Below are 25661 nucleotides of genomic sequence, written 5' to 3'. Positions count from 1 at the left end.
AATTCTTCCGTAAGATGTGAAGTTCACGGGAGTGCATACCTAAAATATTATCCTTATGAATTGACGGATTATGGATACTCCATCGAGATTTCCTAGAAACTCAACGAGATTAATATGAGATATATGTACAAAATGAGATGTGGAATGATGAGCTCATCTAAGATAAATTATATGGTGCTTTGTTATATGACTAATTCATTGACTAAGTGTATGTGATAGGGAAGCCATTATATGCTTATGGATTTTATTACCCAATTTGGTTGCATGCTAATTACTTGGTAAGTTTAGTTTCCGATTATTCGAGCTTACTAAGCATGTAAATGCTTACCCCTGTCTTTTCCCTACTTTTTAGTGCTCAAGGACTCGTAAGGATTGGAAGACGGTTGAGAAAACTAGTACACTATCAAATAGACCTCTTTGGTATAAAGACATTTCTATTATGTTCAATGGCATGTATAGGACTTTTGAGTATTTTGTTACATGTGTCATTTGATTTTCCAAATGAAGGCATGTAAAGATATACATATCTTTTTATATATGGCCATAGGAATTGGCTTATTATCAAGTGGGCTATTACCTACAAATCTATGCAGGTTTACATTTCATATGATGGTTTGTTTCCAATTGGAAATGAGTCACAAGAACGAGCCAATCTTGAATGTGTTAAAGAGACATGGAATTCCCTTAAATACAAGATAAGAAAAAACTAGCATGTGTGAAACCAATGATATAAGGTTTCCATACAATAAGTTTTGCCAAGAATATTTATAAGAGTATAATCATGTTTTACTTTGCATTTGACAATAATTAAGTATAAGTGATAAAAAGGGTGACCAAAGGCTTGGAAAATAGCCTATTAAGGTCTACACGGTTGGACACACAGGTGTCCGTCTAGGCCGTGTGTGATACACGGGCCACTCCCATGGGTGTGTGGTATGGCTGTGCGTCCCCTGCACCTAAAATTTTAAGTCAGTGTTGTACATGGGCAGCCCACATGGGCGTGTGATTTGGCCGTGTGCCCCTAATTGTATGATAAGGGTAAAGCCAGTGTTGCACACGGGCTGAGGGCATGGGTGTGTCCCAAGCCACACGGGCCCCACCCACACGGGCGTGTGACCTTTCAAACAAGAGAAGTTTTCTAACGTGCCCAAAGTTTACCGAATTCTCTCGGTTTTGTCCCGAACTGCCCTTAAGTATGTTTTAGGCCTCGAAGGCCTGTGTAAGGGATGAAATGTACATGTTTGAAAAGTTTTAAATTTGAGAGAAATTTGGTGACCCGATTTAACATGTTTGTGAATGCGAAATCCCAGTAACGCCTCGAACCTTATCCCAGCGTCGGATACGGGTAAAGGGTGTTACACATAGAGTCAATCATGTCCCATAAGTAAAGCATATAGTTAACACTCTATAACACAACAAACACACATATCTCGGTGAATGGAACTTAGCTCACATTCCCTTATCTTTCCAAAAATTGTCCTTGGATCACAACGCCCCAAAATCACATCTCACAAGTTAGTACTCACAATCCTATGGCATGCCAACTATATCCAATAGTCTCATAATATCACAAGGCAAAAATATCCACATTATTATCACATATTTACTTACCAATTCTTCGTACATATTCATTGCATATTCACATTTTTAGCATATTAGAATCACTATCAATTGGTATGAAAACATACCCACATTTTTAGTGTCACATGGCATGAATATCATACCTACATATTCTCTTTCACAACAACCATCACAAGCTTATGGCACATGTCATAACATCTCATGTATGTTCATATTTTCATAATTGCATAAGTACACATATATCAAATTTAATCATAGGTGTGAGAACACTTACTCTCAGAATTTAGAGTAGGGGTTTAGGCTACCCCTAAATTCCTAATTACGTAATGAATCATCTATGAGCAGCTATTCCAAAACACTTACTAGAAATATTCTTTCATCGAAAAGTCAAAAGTTCAGACAAGCTTTTCTTTTCCTTTGTCTCTACTCATTGAAAGTCCTATAGACTTTGATACTTCAAAAAGAAAAACCACAAAAACACACAATCAACAATTAGTTATTGACTCACTTTAAACAGTAAAAAACAATAGCCTAAGCTATGTTCCCTTCTAACCAAGACCTTCAACATAGAAACTTTAAAACTCGAATATCTCAGCTTACACATAATCTTTTTACATGAAATAAAATTTGTTCATCTACAAAATCATCTACGACTAATTCACAACCTTTTAACTACACAAAACTACAAGTTTTAAGGTACTGACATTTTTCGACAAGTTTTGGCCACTATGATGAAAATTCATTAAAACTTGAGAAATTCTTAACAAAGCTTCAATGTAGCTTTAGAAACCTTCTAATCATGTTAAAACAAGTTGAAAAACACTTTGAAACCACTTTTTAATCCACAATCTCAAAATTCACCATTAACAACCAAAATTTCGGCTTTTATTTAAAACATGCGTTTTAAGGGCTAACAATTTAATTTAAGAGACTGGATATTATTTAAAAGTATTAGAAAGATGAATGAATACCTTGAATGTAAGAAAAACAAGTACAAATCTGGGAAAACCCCTTCTTTAAGAAGATGATGAAATTAGTGAGGTTTTAGGATGTTTTCTTGAAGATTTATGAAGGTTTAAGGCTTTGGGAGTGATGTAAATCTAAATAATGTAGTTTGGAAATAATAAATCAATTGGGAGAGCAAGGGACGACAACACTATGGAGATGGAGAAAATTATTGTAAAAAAATAAGTTGAGAATGAAGGGTTTTATGTTGAATTTAAAATTCTAGATAAATTGCTTCATAAAAACTCTCAGCTTTGAATCTTTAACAAATCAGTCCTATTTTCAAAATTAAAGGTATTTAAAACTCATTTCAAAAATTGACTTAATTTCCTAATAGCCATTGTCGAAAAGATTATCGATTACCAAACTTACAAAGTTCCAAGCACATATAAGCTAAAATTAGTAAAAAAACCTTCGAGACTTCTAGGCTTTACGTAACATATACAGGAGCTTGAAAGTTGGGCAAAATTCATAACCTCGTTTATGAGACTTTTACTAATTTCATTAGGATTCAATTTGAAATCATACCATTTCCCAACAATCCATTTCAATTAGATTCAATTCTCAATTTATATACTAGTTCATAACCAAATTCAAGCTTTCAATAAACACAATTACACATTTAAAACATAATTAAACAAAAATTTAAACTTATTTATACTGTATGAACTTACCCGCTAAAATTGAAACCGTATCGATTTAACTAAAAGGGACTAGTTAGCAATTTTTCCTTTTCCTCGGATGTCCTCCGGTTGTTGAAATTCTTGATCTAAAGTATAATTTGATTTAATTAACCAATCCAAATAACTTATAAAAATATATGAATAGCATATAATAGTTCAATTTTTATTGTACAACAAATCTCTAAATTTTTTATCTATCACGATTTAGTCTGGAAATTTGAAACTAATATAACTTTCATATTTGAGCTCCGATTTTGAAATCGATCTCAATTAAGTTCTCCAAGAACTGTATAGCACCAAAAAATTTAGAATATTCACACGTATGTTGAAATTATTGCATTTTAGTCCTTAAGTTTATGTAACATCTCGCTTGACGAAGCCATAGTGTTCGAACACTATTTATAGAAGTAAGACATATAGAGTAAGTTTTTGGTAGATATGTATTAAATTTGAGTAAGTATATGTGTCTATGGATGCACCTTCCACTGAAGTTTGCATTAGGTGAGCATGGTGGTTTGGCGGACTCTTTTGAAGAGTATACGCCACCCCAACTGTTAGACAAAACATAAAACCCTTAATATTAAGACCTTAATTTGAAAAGAACCGTATGTTTTATTATTATTATTTTATTATCTTGGTTGAACTGTAGCACCCTAACCCGTATCCGTCACTGGAATAGGGTTACGGAGCGTTACCAAAACTTTCAAAACATTTTCAGAAAATTCCCGTAAAATTTCTTTTCATTAACTAAGGTTATTCATATTGTCCCTTAAATAGACCCTTGAGGCCCAAAACGAGCATTAAAATCGAGTCGGGACTTAATCAAAAACTCTAAGAATTTTTGTTTTGCGAAATTTCAACATTTTTCCAAGGTGCAGGGCTCACACACCTGTGTGGTCCAAGAGACACGCTCGTGTGACCCTGGGACACGCCCATGCTGCAGTTAGACCCCATGTAACTCTCTGACTTGTGCATACGGCCATGCCACATGCCCATGTGTTAGGCCGTGTGGTTAATTAATTCAATTCAAAATTAGATACAAGTTTCACACGGCCAAGACACACGCCCGTGTCTCTGCCCATGTGCTCAATTTCGAGCATTCTGTTTCTCAAAATTTAGGTGCAGGGGAGACACAGCTTAACTACACACCCATGTACTCAGCCGTGTGTCACACATGGTCTAGACACACCCTCGTGTGTCTGCCCATGTGGACAAATTAAAGTCATTTCTAGCTTTATTTCTCACCCAATATCACACCCATGTCCTGCACTAAAACTCGCATCCATAAACCAACCAATTCAAGCATTCAAATTAAGCAAATTCCATCATTCATCATGGCTTATCATTTTTTTCATACATGTCTATAATCTTACCTTAGTTAAGCATACTCATTTAACCTTTCTCAATCAATCAATAATAAACACTTATGCTATCTCCATAAAGTAAACTTAAATACATATATATGCATGTTCCAAAACATAATCATCACTAGCCATTCCAATCGCTAGGTTATAATAATCATTTACATTTACGTGCTGATATGACCAATATAACCTATACATGCCATTGTAACCATAATTGATTTACCATATTGTACCGACATGGAGCTTCCAATCCAACAAGCTTCCGATTTACTATAAAATAGGGAAATAAAACTAAATAAGCATAAAATGCTTAGTAAGTTCGTATAACATGGTACTTGACTTACCATTCATTCTATTTTGAGGTAACTATGTAAGGCATATTAAATCAATTTGACCTCAAACCCTACACACATCCTTATTGCCCTTGTTAGTCATATATTCCATAATAACATCAAAACATAAATGGCTCAACGACAATCAAGTTTCCATGCACATATGCTTTCCATATCATGTATTCATTTAACATGTATAAATCATCTTTTTGTATTACAACTATAATTTCATAATAGCTCATCTCGAGTTCAGATTATTTCATATCAAACTTTACCATCTTACTTGGAATATCAAGGTCACGATTAGTACACTCAAGGTGTACAAGTCCATAATCAAGAATGAACATATATTCATTAGATAAAATCCATGTACAAATATCATCATCACATGTTTTCATATATCATTTGTCATGTACCATCATTTTCTTTTATTTCAGACGGATACATGTAATAACTCATTTTATCATTCATATCTTCCCATGTCTGGAATTGTCACCCGTTGAATTTATTCAGAATATCAATGGATACGAAGGTAATACACTCGAGGTGTACGAATCAAGATCTATAAAATCATGTCCAATGGTACCTATAAGGTACTTTATCAGAGAGTACACTCTCAAGCCACACATGTATACAACAGGATTATCAGTTCAGGCTAAATCCTTTTTATGACATATGCTTTAAGGAGCTTAATTTAGGTTACCTGTCTGAGCTAAATCCAATCTATAGCATGTGCTCGAGAGGACTCATATCAAGATTACCCGTCCGGGCTAAATCCTTTTCTGTAATAAGGTTAATAGGATTACTCGCCTGAGTTAAATCCCGTCAGCAACAAATATAGGACCTCTATAACATCCCAAAATAAGGCCTAGTCAAAATAGTGGTTTCAGGACCGAAATCTGATGTTAAAATAATTTTTTATGATTTTTATGAGGTTTAGAATATGAATATACGCGTATGTTAAAGTTTCATGGAGAAATTCTAAATATAAGGTGTTCAATTGGAAATTAGGGACCAAATTGAATAAGTTGCAACATTTGTGTTTTAGAAGCAATTTGCATAAAATTTCATTGGATTATTAATTAGGACATCTTAAAAAGAAATTTTTCCAATTTCTAAGTTTTTGGACAAAAATGGGCTTGTATGGAAAAATTTGAAGGAAAGGCATTGGGACATTTTTGTCATTTGGTATATTAATGAAATAAAAAGGGAAAATAAGCCAAAAATCAGTTCATTCTCTCCATGTTGTTGCCGAAATTTTAGGGTTCTCTATAGCTAAGGTTTTCGAGCTTTCCAAGCTCTATAGTAAGTGCTCCTAAGCCCCGTTTTTAATGTTCTTCGTATTTTTGAAATCTCGGTAACTTGCTCTCTGTATTTCTACCCATATTTCATGCTAGGGTTCATGTTTAGAAATTTACCCATGCATGAAAAGCTTATGTTTTGTTGATTTATGGAGGAATATGAGAGTTTAAAGGATGGTAAACAATTTTTACTAAGTAGATTTTCATGGAATGGGCTTTAAGGACTATTTTGTAAAAGTTGTAGAAAAGGGTAGAAAAATGTGAAAAAAGGAAAATGTGGGCTGTTATGAACATGAAAAATGTTCGACTAGGCTTGGGTAACTAAGAAATCCCATACATTGTATTATCCGAGCCTAGGGACTAAATTGTAAATATATAAAAGTATAAGGGTAACATAGTAATTTTAACCAAGTATGAATTTTGGGTCATTTTGCATAATGTATGTATTAAACGAGCTAAATTTGGTATTATAGAACAAGAGAATCGAGATACGAGCCTTGATTAGGGAAATAACAAGATTTACGTAGTTTAGGCTCGATTTTTAATATTTTGTACCAAGGTAAGTACATATGCAAATAAATACATTAATTATTGTTATTAAATGATTTATTGATATTTGTATGCTTAATATGCTTATTTGGCTATGTTGTTAATATAACATGTTTTGATGCCTTGTTTTATGATTATGAGACGTTGTCCATGTGAAAGAAACAATTTATGCGAGTACGTTCGGTAAAGGTCTGGAAGTCTAAAATCCTGTTTGAACCTTATGAATAGTTGAAGATACAAATAGAATTTAAAAGTAGTCAATAAATGATTTTATATGGTAAGTTTATGCAAATGAGTTGTGTTATAAAAAATAGGTCTAAAGCTTGTATTAAAACTTGTGTTGGCTACTTGATTGGTGTATTTTGGTATGTGAAAGTGTCATATGCAGGTTGATAGTGTAAGGGTAAGAAAAGTGGTCTTAAAATGGTCTATTTTTGTCCATACGGGTAGACACATGGGTGTGTGTCTAAGCCTTGTGTGACACACGGCTTGGCATATGGGCATGTGTTTTGGCCGTGTGTCCCCTGCACCTTAAAAATGAGAAAAAGAATGCTTAGAATTGAGCACACGAGCAGAGACATGGGTGTGTTTCTCAGCCGTGTGGGTGACACGGCCTTGGACACGGGTATGTTACATGGCCGTGTGAAAACTGCACTTAAATTATTAAAATTAAATGAACCACACGGCCTAGCACATGGATGTGACTTGGCTGTGTGACCTAAATTTCTTCACGCCTTATTAGTCAGAGAGTTACACGAGTTAAGGTCACGTGTGTGTGAAGCCACTCGGCCTGATAACACGGGTGTGTCCCTAGACCACACGGGCATGTAAGCACTGTGCATAAGGAATATTTTGTAAATTCGCGAAAAATCCTTAGTGTTTTTGATTTAGTACCGAATCGTTTCTACTCTTCATATAGGGCCTCGAAGGTCCATTAAAGAGATTATATAATTATTGTTGAAAGTAAATAGTCTTTTTGGTCTGATTTATCTGTAAGCCCCAGTAATACTCCCTAACCCTATTCTGGCGAAGGATACGGGATAGGGGTGTTACAAGTTTGGCCATACTTTTCACGAATAGGTGTGTCTGTATTTCGAAAGCTACCAGCACTCACTACTGAAGTTTTTTGAGTCTTCAAAGTAGTTTGCCGAAATGTACTTTTCCTCGTATTCCCTAAAGAAGGAACAAGCTAATTTTTTAAATCTCTTGATTTCTTAGGCAGAGGAGTTGGAAAGTTTCTGGACATGCTTCACTTGCTCGAGCTTTCATTTTTAGCTTTTTCCCTTTTCTTTTCATTCCAGATCGCTTCCATTTTTTGGGCATGTTAAGATAACACCACAAATTCTTTAATGTCAAGTGCATCCACCATCACCGGGATATTCTCATTTAAACCCCACACGAATCTGGAACACATTTCAGCTGCTAAAGTTATTTGTTCCCGACCAAATTTACTTAGGTTCATAAATTTACATTCGTACTAAAAAATTGACATATTTCACTATTTTAGGTCCATGAACTCACGTTTCTTGCTTTCTGATCTGCCTTAATTCAGGGTAGCAAATTAAACTAGGTTTCATACCTAAGGAGCTTAAATTCGAGTAATTTTAGCATGTTTTAGTTATGTTTTCCATCTTAGCTTTAAATTCAATAAAAAGTGTATTTTCAGTCATTTTATGACCTTAGGGTAACAGTGAGCGAATGTATTAAATGAGTGTGTAGGACATCATTTAAAGGGAAAATAGCTAAAGGCTGGTCGCCTTGTTGCAACACAAAAAGTCCAATGTCGCAACATAGGGAGCAAAATACAAGAATTCTAATACTGCATTCTGTTTCACAACATACCCCTAAAGCCAAACCTTAGTATACTGCCTTCGATATTGTGACACAAGCAATGGGTGTCACAATACCAACCCTGTACGAGAAAAATTATAAGCAAGGGGCGTTTTGGTTTGATCAATGAAAATTAACATGAAAACATCAGCAAACCTAAGGCTAAGGATGACGACCAACCCTAACTCTAAAAATAGGCTTTTCAAACACTTGTTTAAAAAGCTTTCAGTTTCTAAGTTTCTCTCTATAATTTTAGTATTAGTTTTCCTTTCTTTTAGGTTTTAAGTTTATTTTTAGTTCTTTTCTGTTCGTGTTGTTTGGAAGACTTTCTTTGTAAACTCGATCAAGCATTTCAGGATTATTGCACTTCATCAATCGAATACAAACATGATGCTTTAAACTCTACTCTTGATTTATTCTTTATGCATAACTTTATTATCAAGTTTATTAGGTTTATGGATCCCATAAGGAACTAATCCTTTATGGGGGGATTAGTGAGTGGAGGGGTGATTATCTAACTGTTTGGGAGAGGAAGAACTTAATCCTTAGGCTTGGCGGCTCTAGGAAGTCATTTAGGTGGAAATTAACCCAATATTGCTAGGCCTATTCGTGAACACCTTAGCCTCAAACTGGTCTAGACTGTGAGGTCGAGAGATAAGTAGTTCTTGCCGACTCGTTAGTTTAGTTAAAGATCAAGACATCTTGCTAGGGTAATGACTAGCTGGTTAAATAGAAACCTGAAATAGGAATTAGTTATGACCACCAAATCGAGCTTATCACCCATGTTTAGATTTGATTCAGTTTTAAAAATTATTTATCGAAAGTCCATTTTATTTATGAAGTTATAAACAAAATTTAGTAGGGGTATCATGTTATGAGGTGTTGTCATCATTGCAGAATGCATATAGAAGAATGTCTGTGATAGGGCCTATTTTGTTATTCCTTCTAAGTGGTAGTTCAGGGTTGTTAAGCTCATATGGGGTTTAGTGACCTAGAGTCATGCTCCCAATAGAATGGTGAGTGCCATATTGAACAAGTGACTTGTCCACAAAGGTGGATAAACAAGGTCATCTCAGGGAAGCAGATAGCCCATCTGTGGGGATGAGTGATCAGGATCCTTTCGAAGAAAATGGGAGGTATGGTGGAAGTAGGCTTTCTGGGCTACTGGTTCTCTAGTGACTAATCCATTAGCGATGAGTGGAGGGGTGTTTGTGGGCACTTCTAAGATAGCTTGTTGAATTGTCATGTGTCCTAGACTTAATCATATGTTAATTTATATTATAAATTTCAAAATATTTATACATTTGTATTATTTTTTATCATATTATATCATTTAATGGCTAAGAAAAAAAAGTTTTTAGTTGAAGTTTTTAATCTAAAAATAAAAAACATGAAAATTTAAATCATGCAAATATAAATGAGTTTTAATTTTTCATGTAAAGATAGAATCCTTTGGCCTTGGAATTTTCATTTTTAACATTTGTTTTTCTTTTTATTTCCTTCGTAAAGAGAAGAGGAGCAAGCATCAACAAATCCACCGACTTATACTATAGAAAAAGCATTGGCTTGCCCCACTAGAACTCTTTTTCTCTTCTAAACAAGACATGTGAAATCTTTTTTCACAAACAAAGCATCATTGCTTGCGTTAAAAAGTAATGAAATAGCTAGGAAGACCCATGTCCATGTCATCTCCCAACAATGGTGACTTGTTTTACTTCATCTTCCTATTTGTTTCCCATCAAAAGAAAAATATGAGAAATTTAGGGTAAACCCAACAAAGAAGAAAGGCCCCCCATTAAAATACTTGGAGAGGGGAGCACCAAAATATTTTGACTTGTTGGTCAGGAGGGGCTAAAGGAGCTTAGGTGAGGGGGAGGCATGGAACAGTTGAGAAATTGCCGGCTGCATTTGTGGCACAAAGTTATGGCAATAGGACCCCCCACATGCATGGTCCATCCATTCAAAGGAATAAGCGGGTTAAGTTTCAAATAGAGCACAAATGGAGAGGCTCATTGGCTTACAAATGGGCAGAGTTGTTGGTAAGGAACATGGGGTGCATCGATGTTGTGATTGTGGGTGTCAAGACAATGGCTAAGCCACATGGGAATGGACATGCCACTTGGCCAGGGGCCATGGTATTATCTTTCTTGATATTATTAAGTCTTAGGACTTAGAATTTATACAACTAGAATTATGCTCGCACTATGTAGTGGGATTATACAGTCATATGTTTAATATAACTATTTTTTTTTTCTGTAGGTTACAAATTGGGAGAAGAGATAGTCAGTAGGGTTCGAACCGGTAAACAAAAGCCACTTAATGACCTGATCCTTTGAATTGTTTGCTATATTTAATTTAATTATTGGTTTAAGTTTTTAGAATGATATATTTATATTAACACAACATTCATTTCTTAAATACAATGAATTTAAAGTTTAAATTAAATAATTACAATAAATTATTTAAATTAATATTAAAATACTTAATAAAAATAAAAAAATATATTAAAGTAATAAGCAATGTATACAAGCCTAGAGTTATCATATTGAATTTAGAAAAACAATAATTGTCGATCATAATACAATACAAGATACAAAATTAAAAATCACTTGAATACTGTCAATTAAATAAAGTAATTTCTATAAAAAAAACTAAAGTAATTTCTATAAAAAAAACTAAAGTAATTTAAAAGCTTAACATGATTAATTGAAAAATAATTAAACATCACAATTTGAAAAATAACACCAATATTACTCGAATGTATAAGCTTCTCAAAATCTACATGAAATAAATTCTAAAATGTAAAAACTTAAAGCATCAGCACAAACATGTGATACAAAATTAAGAATTTTAAAAGTAGTCTCAGTTATATCTATTGGACAAGAAAAGGAAAATTTAAAAAAATTAATAAAAATACCATGAAATATAAAAATACAAAATGTTAAAATATATAGTAATAATAAATGTGTCAAATTTTATATAATAACTTGAATATTATTAGGAATAATAATAAATTTAATTTTTCATATTTATATTTTCTCTCCATTTGATCAGTATTTTTTTTAGTTAAATTTGGCCTTTAACTTTTTAAAACATAGTCAAATAGCATTTTTTTTTAAAAAATTATGACTAAAATATTAATTTTTAACGTTGTTGGAATGACAACTCACATGACAGTCCATATACACATTATGGTAACATAACATCATTTATCTTATATGTCATGTCAACAAGTAATTCAAAGTTTATAAAAATTTTCAAAAAATTAAAATTAATCAAAATTAAAATTCAAAAATATAAAAATTCAAAAAACATTAAGATTTTGTACATGTAGATTGTCATGTAGGCTGCTATGTTTAAAATTTTAACATTTTAGTTAATATTCTCATTTTAAAAAAATCATTTCTACTCTTTTTCAAAATGTTGATGGTCAACTTTGAAACTTTTTAAAATCTTGATGGCAAATTCAACTAATAAAAAAATAAGTGTCATATTGACAAAAGATGTAAATGCTAAGGGTTAAATTTGACATTATGCATTATTATTATAAGGTAATTATTTTATACACTGTCAGTGAAATAAAAAAAAATTCACAAATGTGTTTAGGATGTTATCATATGTTAATAAAATAAAATAAAACACACATGAAAACATCCTAAACTAGTGTAACACTTCTAAAACCATAATAATACAAGTGGTACTATATTGAGCACATGTCAGATTAATGAAATGTGATGTATCAATGATAGTAAAAAGGGGTGTTGGATACTTGAGGAAGTTGAAATAAGTGATATATTACGAGTTATTAACCCAGAAATGGACTAAATTGTAAATTTGTGAAAAGTGAAGAGTTAAATTGTAAAAATTCAAAAGTTGAAGAGTTAATTAAAAACATGAAAAGTTGAAGGACCAAAGTTGGAATTTTACCAAACGTTGAAAAGTTGAATTTGAGACATTGATTTTGCTTTATGAAGATGGAACTGATATATTATATTAAACATAAATATATTTTATGAAGATGGAACTAATATATTATATTAAACATAAATATATTTACTGTGTTTATTAAATTATGGAAATTTTTTTATACATATTAGCTGTAACAGCCCGTTTTTGGTCAAATTGGAACAGTGGTTTCGGGACCACAAATTTAAAGTCAAAATATTTATTTTAATAATATTTTAATATTTTGAGCATGATAAATGATTGTGTGAAAATTTTGTTAGGAAGTTTTATCGTTTAATTGGTTAAGTTGATAAAAAGGACTAAATCGCGTAAAGTGCAAAGGTGTTGTTCTATTAGCTAAAGGTGTCAAATAGCTATAGAACCTTAAAATAAAGGCCCTTATGTGGTTATTAACACATTTTTGAGATAGTGGATGTAAGTGGAGTGGTATTTAGTGTAGTTATTAAAAATTTTTAAGGTTAAAATTGGTATTTAGTAATTAATGTATAATTTAATAAAACAAATGAAATTATTCTTTCATTCATCTTCTTGAAATTGGAAATTAGGGTTAAGGGAAGCCATTTTTGGTGTTCAAGCATTCAGCCATTTCATTGCTTAATTGTAAGTTCGTTTTTGTCCCATTTTTAATGATTTCTATGTTTTTGATATCGTTGCAGCTTAATCTAACTAACCTAGGGACTAATTTGAAAAATTATTAAAGATTTTAGATGTTTCCATTGATGAATAAGCATGTATTTTGAAGTTTTTTGATAGATTATGAATGCTTGTTGATAGATATACAAGTTTTGTTAAGTGATTTTTGAGAAAAATGCAAAATAAGGATTAAATTGAGAAATATTGAAACTTTGTGGTTAAAATGTAAAATAAATGAAAAATATGGGCTTAAATAGTAATTTTATAGGCTTGGGTTGTGATGAAATTGAATGAATTTTATTTTACGAGTCTAGGGACTAAACTGTAAAAGTGGTGAAACATTAGGGGTAAATGTGTAAATATTCTTAAATGTGTGTTTTGAATTAAATTGAATAGAGAGATTATTAAATAAATTAATTTTGAATATATTTAGATCAAGAAAAGCGAAATTCAGATCTAGATCGGGGGAAAACTAAAGTTATCAACTAATCGACCTATTTTGTCTTTTTCACATCTGAGGTAAGTTCGTATACGATAAATTTCACTATAAATATATTTTTAAATGCTTTGATATTGATTAAACTATGAATATGAGACTTCAGACAAATTCGTCAATGACTCGATGGTAATTTGGCATATGAAATCCCAGTTGAACTTTAGGAATAGATTAGGATGCTAGTGACATGTCATTAAGGAACATTGATTTGGCTTCGGGCCATGATATTAGCATTTCAAGTGTGAGTTATACTGATTTGGCTTTAAGCCATGAATATCGGCTGATTTGGCTTCGGGCCATGATATCAGTATTTCGAATATAAGTTACCTTGATTTGGCTTCGAGCCATGGTATATGTACTTCATGCGGGAGACTCTTGAGTATCCGACTTCTATTCTGAATGGTTCAATGGGTAAACGAAAGATGTTATTGGGTGTAAGAATGATATGAGATGGTAGAAGTACGTACGTGACATGTATAAGCTTTGGTTCAAAGAAACTTGTGAAGAATGTGATTAATATCATAATTGTGTATATGCAAGGTTTGTTAGCTAATATATGCTAAATGCTGATATATATATTCAAATTGTTGAATTTTAATCTTGAGATTGAATTGAGTTTATTTTATATGAGTTTACTAAGCTTTATAGCTTACTTTGTTTATTTTCCCATATTTCATAGTGTTATCAAGCTAGCTCAGATTCGAGGATTGTCAGAGATCACTTCACACTATCCACCTATCTTTTGGTACATATTAACTTTGGTATTTTAAGTATATGGCATGTATAGGGATTTTTAGTCATTTTGGTATATGTAGCATGATTTTAGCCATTTGTGTTGGCTTGTGAATATTTAGTGTTTGGCTTGTGTTAGCCATTTAAGTTGGCTTATTTTGGCAATTATGTGGTGTATGTATATATGTATTAATGTCTATTAGTGATGTGGTTCATGATTGCTTGAGAATGGATTGTTGAATGCAATATTCAAGGTAGCTAATGGTTGATGAATTGAGAAGGGTTGCGTTTGTGGTTTTAGGCTAAGAAATGCTTAGTTGAAATGGCACATATGAATGCTTTGGGAATGTGAATTGGTATAATTTGAATAGGAAAGAATATGATATTATAAGCATGATAGATGTTGGCATTGAAATGGTATATATTTTATCCTTGGTTGTGGTTATTTTGGTTGTTTATAAATGCTATAAATTGTGTATTTGGTTTGATGTAGGTATGTGACAATTTGGGGTGGCAAAATGGCTTGGTAAATAGCCTATTTTTGTCCACACGGGCAGAGAAACAGGCGTGTGTCTTAGCCGTGTGTGACACATGATTATGTTACATGGCCATGTATCCCCTGGTGTTGAATTAGAAACCAAGTTAGTATGCTCCATACGACCTAAAACATGGGCGTTTATGGTCATTTTTAGGACACACGGGCGTGTGTGTTCGTTGTGTGACCCAAGTCAGAGAGTTACACGGGGTTGGACACGGGTTGGGAAACGACCATGTGCTCCCATTTCGAATGTCCACACGATTGTGACACGGGCGTCTCTGGTGGCCAAGACACACTGGTGGGCCACACAGGCGTGTGTCCCTTGTTTTGAGAAAAATTTTCAAGGTTTTGTAAAAGTTTTCTAAGTTATCGGTTTAGTCCCGAACCACTCTCAAAGCATGTTTAAGGCCTCGTAGGCCTGTGTTAGAGACATATTGATTGAGATTAAATGAAAATTGTATGAAATGTGAAAATGTTTGCAAAGTGAATATTTAATTGTTTTATAAGTCTGGTAATACTCCATAACCCTATTTTGGCATTGAATACGGGTGAGTGGTGTTACATTAGCCATTGGATTTTGTTGAAAACTGAGATGAAAACATGCCCTTGAATTGAAATTATGATGTTGGATATTATTATTATTATTTTAATTAGTTAATATTTGATAATTCTTGAAGAATGTATGAATTTTTTTTTCATACTTTCCGTGCATGATGTATCACGCCACTATTGAGCCGATCATTGGGTCCGAGATATGATATGTCACATTCGTTGCCAAAATAACTACGATTTTATTACGATATCCAAAAGAAAAGTCAAGCAAACAATTAAGTTTTAAAAATTCAAATAACATTATTTATTCAAATTTGAATTATAAGTAAGCTTACGAAACCTTTCATGAAACACTAGTAACAAATGAGGGACCAAAATGTAAATATAACTGAAACAGGATCTTGTTGCAACACTGAGAACAATTAATTCTTGGTGTCGTGACTCCACCAAGGTATGTAACGACTTTGAAAATTGAAACTTGAGGTAGCAACTTCAATAGGGATATGTTATGACCTTGAAGACAAGGCCCGATGTCATGACCTCAGCGAGTGAAAGTTGTGACCATAAAGACAATCTAATCAAAACTTGCATATTTTCTTGCAAGTATACCAATAACCTATTTCATTTGGCATAAAGTGACTCAAAAACTCATTTCATCATATTATAGGCCTTAAATACAAACACTAAATACCTATCTTGGCATATTTAAACACCTTTAAACTCATGATCTCAAGCATATGCATATTGATTGTAGATTTATGCATCACACTCATTTACTTGGCATGCAAGCAACGTTCTAATATCAAATCATAGCATAATATAACTAACATATGCAAGCAAATCATTTTATCACTAAATTAGAACACATACATATTACCAAACTTATTTGGGCATATCCAAGTATAAATGTTTACTACCATAAATACCAAAATGACAACTTGAACCTAAGGACCAAGTCGAATATTGGATACATACCACTTGCTATAAGCATAACAAAAACTATACAAACTTTACTAAGTCAAAAATTTAATCATGGATGCAGTAGCATTCGTCAAGTGCTTAAGATCTAACGATACATACTCATAGCAATAAATAAAACCATCTGTGGAACAATAGGGCCCAATGGTGCTGATTAGATTTAAAACATTAATGAAACATAGCAAGATACCAATTACATTTGATATAAGTTTATGAGACAAGGTTAGAAAACATGATTTAGATAGAAAACATGATTTATATAGTAGATAAACTTAAAATCATACTGTAATTTCATATCATATAGCAACATTGAATTCATCTATCATTATATCTCAATTATATTCACATTATAACGTACCACAAGAATGTCACACCCTCAAGTGGTGAGATTGAATAGTTTGGGAGATTTCATTGGCGGGACTATATAAGTAGCAAGACTTAAACAGGTTAACGTTGGCAAACTTCCTAGTGATTATTTCACTGAGATCACTAAGTTTTTAGAATCTCACTTCATGGTTGGCGAGTTTCTTATTTTTGGTCAAATTCTTATTTGGCAGACTCTCTCACAAATAAGTCTGCTACCTGTGTTTTGTGTCGCTATAGATAAATTGTAGTTATTAATAGGAAACGTTTAAGTCATCTAGCATCCTAGTGGAGGTAACATGTCAATAATTAGGACACCTGGAAGCCTCGTAGGATGTGATTAATTAGTGGAAGCATGTGAGCATGATTACAGATTAGAGTTTAACCCTGAGTGAGATTAGGGTTAGAGATATCTATAAATAGGACAACCTAGTAGTGGAAAGAAGATTTTTATTTTCATCTTCTCTTCTAACCTACGTTATTATTGAAGAAAAATAAGAGGTGTTTTTCATCGTTAGTGAAAAAGCTGTTTATCAAGCTTATAGAAGCTTTTTTCCGTACGATATTTACTGGTAAATTCTTAAATCCTTTTTTGAGTTTTACCAAATAGAAAAAAGTTTTTGTAAGAGCTGTTCAGTAGGGTGTTCATTTGAATATTAGATAGGAAGAAAACTTCCATCCGAGAACTATTTGCATGCTTACTGATTCATGTTATTTCATTAAGTTTTGGTTTTTATTATATTTAAAGAAGTTATTTGATTATTTAAGCCAAAGATACGAAAGAAGGTCCTAGTGCTAAAGGAAAATAACTCATTAAGTAGGAAAGCTCTAAGTGAAGATTTCTAGTGAGTTCCTTCATACCTTGAGTCCGTTATTAGTATTACTGATTCATGTTATTTCATTAAGTTTTGGTTTTTATTATATTTAAAGAAGTTATTTGATTATTTAAGCCAAAGATACGAAAGAAGGTCCTAGTGCTAAAGGAAAATAACTCATTAAGTAGGAAAGCTCTAAGTGAAGATTTCTAGTGAGTTCCTTCATACCTTGAGTCCGTTATTAGTATTATTATGGTTAAACTTTCCTTCTGTATACCCATATAAGTAGCTTTAATATTTGGTCCTGGTAATGTGGCAAAGGTGTAACAACCCGTTTTTAGTAATGTTGGAAACGGTGGTTTCAGAACCACAAATTTGACTAATGAGTTTGTAATTTTTATTATTTTATTTATATGGGTCAAATATATTTTATAATGAATTTTTAATTGATTAAACTTTGCTAATTGAGCAAAAAAAGTTAAGTATAAATGGTTTGTATCGAAAGTTAATTGGTTTCGGAAAAAGAGGTGTTGGGACCTCGTTTCTGTAAACCTAGCTTTTAAATATTTTTATTAAATATTTATGGAGTTATTATTTTGGTATGTGAAGTTTGATCTAGAAATTTTAATGATTTGTTAATTAATTAAGAAAAAATGACTAAATCAAAAAAGTCATAAAAATCGCCATTGAATTTTATGAACTAAATGGATTAAATAGTGGAAGTGGGAGGTTTTATGTTGCAATTAGACCATATATAATTATAAAGAATGCTTTGTGATGTTGATTTTAAATTTTATAAAATTAAAAATATTAAATTAATATAATAAAGTAATTAAAACATAAAAATTAAAAATAGTCATCTTTAGAAAACTTTTCTTCTACCCATTTTACACCATTTTTAAAGGGAAGAAAATCTTCCAATCTTTCCACACATTCGTCCCTTTGCATGTAAGTATTTTCTTAGCCGGATTTTCATAAATTTTGCGTTTTTGATATCGTTGTAGCTTAACCTAGTTAATCACGGGACTATTTCGTAAAACTGTTAAAGATTTTAAAACTTACTATTGATGAATTCTAGGTTTTCTTGAGATTAAATGATGAATTTGTGGACTTGATTGTTAAATAGGACTATTTTGTAAAGGAATTTTTTGTAGTTGTAAACCTAGGGACTAATTTGAAATTATGTAAAAATTTAACATATTAATTTGTAAATTGTTGAATGTTTAAGGGTTTTATAGAAATGTTGTTAAATTGAGTTTTGAGTATTAAGGGTTAAATTTGAAATTTTAAATAGTTTTGGTTTTAAGGACTAAATTGAATAAAGTGTAAAAGTTTAAGGAAAATTATAAGAATGAAATATAAAGGACATATGAATAGAAATGAGTTTGGTAATGTATGTGAATTTCATAAATTGAATTTTATCATTATATAGATCAAGAATTGAATCGTACGGAAGATAATCAAGGAAAAGGGAAAATCGTGAATTAGTCCTTATGAGTCAACCGATAACATTTCCTAGGTAAGTTCATAGTATAGATAAATATATGTATATATATTTATAACTTGTTATATTATGATTTGTTTAAATTGTATTCGGGTTGAATTTTGATATTAACTTGAAATTATAAAATGTTTACAATTAAGTATATGAAGGAAATGATTATTCGGTAGTTGGTGAATAATAAGGTTAATTGATATTGAAATGGACATAATTGATTTATAGCATGTGTACGGATATTGTAGAAGTGTCTCTTATTTATCATGTTAAGAATTTTGTTAAATGCTCGTTTGAACATAGTAAACGATTAGGATACGATTGACATGCTAATAGGGTTAGAACAGGCGCTTGTACAGGTTTGCACTTCGGTGCCTCTATTTGCACTTTGGTGCCTTTGTTAGCATTTTGATGCTCACTAGTGTGTTTTAGGGAACCCGAGCTTCCAAGTCTTGTTGTTATAGTTCACCAAGCTATGAAAATATGTGATTATGTTAAAATATTTATGTATAATTATTTGAATATTGTATCAAGATTGATAATGTAAATATATTTCATTTTGATGTTAATGTGATGAAAGGTAGATATCCATATATGTATATGAATCGACTTGGATTGAATCATTATGAAACATGAAGCATATGATGGACCATTTTTAGTACTAACTCTGTATGTTTCTCATAAATGATTATCAGGTTTAATTAGTCTAAGTTATTTAGTTTTCACATTGTTAAAATTGAGGTAAGTGATTTGAACCTCATCTATGAACTTACTAAGCCCTGTAAGCTTACTTTGTTTGTTCTTGTTTTCTATAGGTAACATTTTGTGGAATTGGTCGGACGAATCAATTATAATGCTCACACTACCAAGCTATTGTTTTCGTAGTTTTTGATTTAGTTGTATTGGTTTGTAGCATGTATATAGGGTTTTGGAAGTTGTTTAATTTAAATTTCTAGTTAGATTTTCAACTTAGGTTAGAGTAGATATATAATGTTAAATTTATGTTTCATGTTCAACTTGTGATGAGTGTGGGTAACTAGTTGAAATACCATTTTGACCCTATTTGTGTCATTTGAACGGTAAGCATGATTTGGTTTTGGTGTATTGAAATGATACTTGGTTTTGGTGTCCTATTTTGTGAATAGATGTGGAAATGGTCATTTTGGTTTTGGTAACTTATAGTTTTGGGATGAATATGTTGGCTTATGGAAGGTGGTATAATTGAATGGTTGTGGTATGTGGTATTTGGCACTTTATGATGCTTGAGTGAGATTAACATGTTGAATATGGCTTTGGTTTGATTGATTGTTGTTTATGTTTAAATTGTGGTGCCAATGAAGGCATATTGGTTTGGCACTTAGGTTGTTTGTGAATTCGTATAATTTGGCATGTTTGGCATATTTTGAATAGGTTTGGATGTTGGTTAATTAATGACTTGTATCCTATGAAAATTTGACTGAAATGGGTTGTGTTTGAAGGTGTTTTTGGGCACACACATGGCTGTATGCCCCACGCAGTCATATGACATGGTCGTGTGGTTCTTTAATTTTTGGTACAGGATTGTTCACACAGTCTTAGTGAGCTACACGACTTGACTACATAGCTGTGTGACCCTAAATTGGAATTGTACATGAACTGAGAACACGAGTTTCAATTTAACACGGGTCTTTCACACAAACAGGCATATAAAATTGGAATTGTACCCTAAATTGCTGGTGTCTTTCACACGACCGTGTGATCCCCTTTTACAGATTTTACTTAATTTTTTGTAGAAGTTTCAATTTAACCTAAATTTGATCTCGATTTGTTTTATATGTTCGGTAAGTTCGATTTAGGTACTAAATTGATTAATTATCTTGGAAATTATCGATATTGAATTATTTGATTGTTATTAAATGCTTTTATGAAAGTTGTTCAAAGTTTATTGTTCCAACACCTTATCGCTCAAGTCAGGCGACCAGACCGGGTATAAGGTGTTACAAAAGGGATCGTGGTAAGAAGTGATGCCTATACGGTTACAGTAAGTAAATTAGAGAAAGAAGTCTTGCATGTGTGCTGGTATAAATACTCCTTCCTTGGTACACATGCTTCGGATATAGAATGGTGTAAGGTTATTACATTTGATGATGAAAAGAAGATACAAAATATTATGTTTTGCCTTCGGTATGGCACTCTAGTGCAAACCAAGATTGGTGAATACCTGGCCTTGCAAGGGAACACTCATGTGTTTGAATTACAAGGAGAAATTACGAAGGTACGGAGGTTTTGACTGGTTTAGTAGCTCTAAGGAGCGATATGAAGATAAAAGTATAATGGTTCTTTGGAACTAGGATCAGAAGATAACACAAGGAATGGAGTATGCAGATAAAATGTGTATATTGTGTTAAAAAAAAGAGTGAATATTGCATGAAGCGTAAAACATGCATTAAATAATCATAAAGGGGTAGTCCACAAAGGTTATACAACTAGAGAAACTGTGTTTTGTGTCAGTTATATGTGGGTCTTCAATAGCAGACATTGTCTTCCATGGGGCTGTTTCTGTTTGTGGAAGTACCTGTCAGTGGATACTTCAGAAAGAAAGAGAATTGTATATGCCAGTAATGATGTACCATTTTTTCGGTCTAAGGTTGTGTTTAGCAATGCTGTGGAGAAGCACTTTTGGCTACAAAAGCACGTTTGGAAGAAAAGTTGTGCTAAACAAGCAACTTTTGGTTGAAATTTTTGGCTTTGCAAAAACACTTTTGGTTAAATTGAGAACATAAATTTTTTTGCTTTTCTTCTCCCACAAGCACTTTTGATTGCTTTATTACTTTACTACTGGGAAGGAAGAAACCCGTTATTTTGCAATATTATTTTTTAAAATAATAAAAATCTATTAATATTTAGTTACAATTATTTAATGGTTATATTTAAATATGTAAAATATAGTTTATATATTCTAATTAAGTTTTATAAATAATTAATATTAATTTCTTAAAAATATTTAAAATTTATATTTTATATTAAAATATTAACAACAACTTATAATAAATTAGTTTTTATTCATACTAAAATATCATATATTAATTAATTTGAACATTATTTAAATGCATATTTGTTACTTTATAATACTATGTCTAAAATGGACATTTTATTTTCCAAAAGCACTTTTTAACAATCATGCTAAACATTTAAATCTTAAACCGAACTTTTCAAAAGTACTTCTCAAAAACACTTTTCCACAACAATTTTTAAAAGCACTTTTCAAAAGAATACTAAACTAGCCCTAAGTCCTAGTCTCATAGTATATGTTGAATCCTATTGTGGAGTTATATTTCCTTGGAACTCACTAATTTCTTATGAACTTAGCTTCTTTTCTTATTATTTTCAGATTTTAGGTTGGAAGTATCATGCAAGAACTCAGTAAGATTTGCGGCCTATTATAAGCCATTTTCCTACCTTGATATAACATGAAATCGTTGAAGTATTAGGATGTCCGTTAATTGCCACCAGTTTGAAGTTAAATTTTTATGTGCATCATTGTTGGGCTTTATGCCAAATGGTTTATGTGATGCCAAACTGTGGAAATGAATTTTTAAACCATTGCTTGACTGATAACTTGTTTACGATTTAATTCAAACTTGTAAATGTTTATAAAGAATTCTGCCAATGTAGTTTACTCATATCCTAACTATAAGTATCATAATACTATTTTAAATCCCTTTTAAGTTATTATACATTTTTTTCAATTTTTTTGAGACATCACTCCAATACGCGGAGTATTTGCTGAGCTAAGATGTTTGGGCTTTCAAATGGTTTTGTCAATTCAATGATTTTAACTTGTCGAGGTGCTCTATACTCGAATCCAGTGATTAGGTTAGGCGTGGGGTGTTACATTTTTATTGGTATTAGAACTTTAGTTTAGTCGATTCTCGAAAACTAACATTAGTTAGAAATAGAGGTGTAAACGAACTGAGCTTGAACAAAGAAACCTATGTTCATGTTCGTTTGTTTATTTTTAAGCTTGTTCATGTTCAGTTTATGTTCGTTAAGAATTTCAAATTTTTGTTCATATTCGTTTATTTAAAATAATGTGTACTCATGTTCGCTTGTTTAATGTTCAAGAACATGTTCATTTAACTTAATCAAATATGTTCACGAACATTAAACAAATATATTCATGAACATATAATTGAACATGATCACGAACATGTTAATAAATAATAAAGAAACGAAAATAACTACATACATACATACATACATACATACATATATTGTTTAGATAAAAAATAGTCAAATATAAATATTAAGATAATTTAAAGATATATCGTTTAGATATATACTAATGAAACAATAAATGAGTTTTAATATAATTTTATTAATGTATACTAATGGAATTTTTATAAGAAAATGTCATTAATAAATAAACAAGTCAATAAACGAGCCAATAAACGAGCTTTTTCGTGAACATAAACAAACAAAACTCACATTTGTTCATGTTTGTTAGTTTATTAAACGAACATAAAAATTTTGTTCATACTCGAAAAATTTAGCTTAATAAACAAATATAAACGAGTGTTATATGAACGGTTCACGAACATTTCATCGAATGTTCTGTTCATTTACACCCCTAGTTAGGAACCCCGCAATGTATGTTACATGAGTTTGGTTAACCATTATTAGTGTTGCTAAGTTAAGTTTATGTTCTGTAGCAAAGACAAGAAAATGCCAGTCAACTCTAGAAATGCTGAAGGGGAAGGGATTGAGAGCAATACCCCTCCACAAGTTAGTAGCATTGGGCCTTCAACGAGCTGGGGAGCCTTGAGAGCTGAGGCTAAGGAAGCTATTATGCAGATGATGGGCCATGTCATGGGACAGTGATTCGATAGATATGTGATAGCTGCACAATCCTATTCTCATAGACATCATAATGAAATATAAAGGCCCGAAGAGATAGTAAGAATTGTAGAGTTTGCACAGCTGATAAATCCTGCACACCTCCTGTCCCTATTGTCATAGTGTCACGTAGGGACCTAGTAGAGGCTATTCATAAATGTGGTATGAAGGAGTTTAGAAGAAGTATGGAGAATGATCCTATAGTGGAAGAGAATTGGCTCTCCCGAGTCTGTTGGGTAACAAAAGTGTTGCAATGCTCCCCAACTGAGAGTTTAAGGTGCGCCATTTCCTTGTTATAAGATGAAGTATAATAGTGGTGGACTACGGTGACCATGTAACACCCTATACCTGGCCTGGTCACCAAGTCCGAATATTAGGATGCCACACCACCGTCCCATGCCATAGCCAACAAGTAAAAGCTTATTCCAACAAAACATCCATTAGTTTGCCATTCGCATCAGTCTTAAGTCAATCATACTAGCTAGTTATCATTATCACGTGCTAAACTTACATTAAATAGTCTTATAAACATATTAAAAAAGGTCCATTCAGCATTCTCAAACAAGGTCCGTAGGTATCGATATTGACACTAAGGTACCACTATTTTCTTTAACTGGTATTAATACCAACTGGAAAAATGATACCAAACTTAGATTATGTTTCTGGATTAAAAATCCAAAGTCTTGAAACTTATCAATACCTGTCATGAAATATTGATACTTTAACCCCGAGTATGATACTCGAGAAAAGGTATCAATACCAAATTTCTATTCTAACTTCTTGAATGCCTCAAAACACAGAGGTATTGATTTTAAACCCTGATTATCAATACCCCTGCTCCAGACCTAAAAAATGCAACATACATAAACAATTAATCCATTCCAATTTAGTTCCTAAACATCATATGTAACGCCCCGTACCCGAGACCGTTGCCGGAGTCGAACACGAGGTGCTAACCTACTTAATTCATTTACTTTTACAGTCCATTTTAAAAATTTCCAGGTAGTTGGCTAACTGTGTCACTGTCACCTTAAAAATCATATCTTGAGTTCTAAAACTCGAAAATCAGTTTCGTAATTTTTCCATAAAACTAGACTCATATTTCCATCTACATATTTTTTTCTATAATTTTTGGTTAGGCTAATTAGTACAGTTTATTAGTTAAAGTCTCCCCTGTTATAGGGTGCGACTACACTGCCTTCATGCATTACGATTTGGATATCTCCCTGTACAGGGCTTCAATACTGATTCCGTTTGTTTCTTTAGAAACTAGACTCAAAGAGGAATCTATTCATATATGGAATGACTTCTAAATGTCTCTAGTTAATTTATAATGAATTTCCAAAGTCAGATCAGGGGATCTAGAAACCGTTTTGACCCTGTCTCACAAAAACTTTAGCATCTCATAATATACTATTCATATGAACGTTTCGTTACTTTCCTATGAAAATAGATTCATGAAGGTTCGATTACATAATTTATTCACTATTTAATTACATTCCTACTATTTTTAGTGATTTTTCACATCCACATCACTGCTGCTGCCAACATCTATTTTTAAGGTAAACTTTAC

Source organism: Gossypium hirsutum, chromosome A12 (genome assembly GCF_007990345.1).
Source record: "Gossypium hirsutum isolate 1008001.06 chromosome A12, Gossypium_hirsutum_v2.1, whole genome shotgun sequence".
Lineage (NCBI taxonomy): Eukaryota > Viridiplantae > Streptophyta > Magnoliopsida > Malvales > Malvaceae > Gossypium > Gossypium hirsutum.
Note: the sequence above shows the minus strand (reverse complement) of the source record.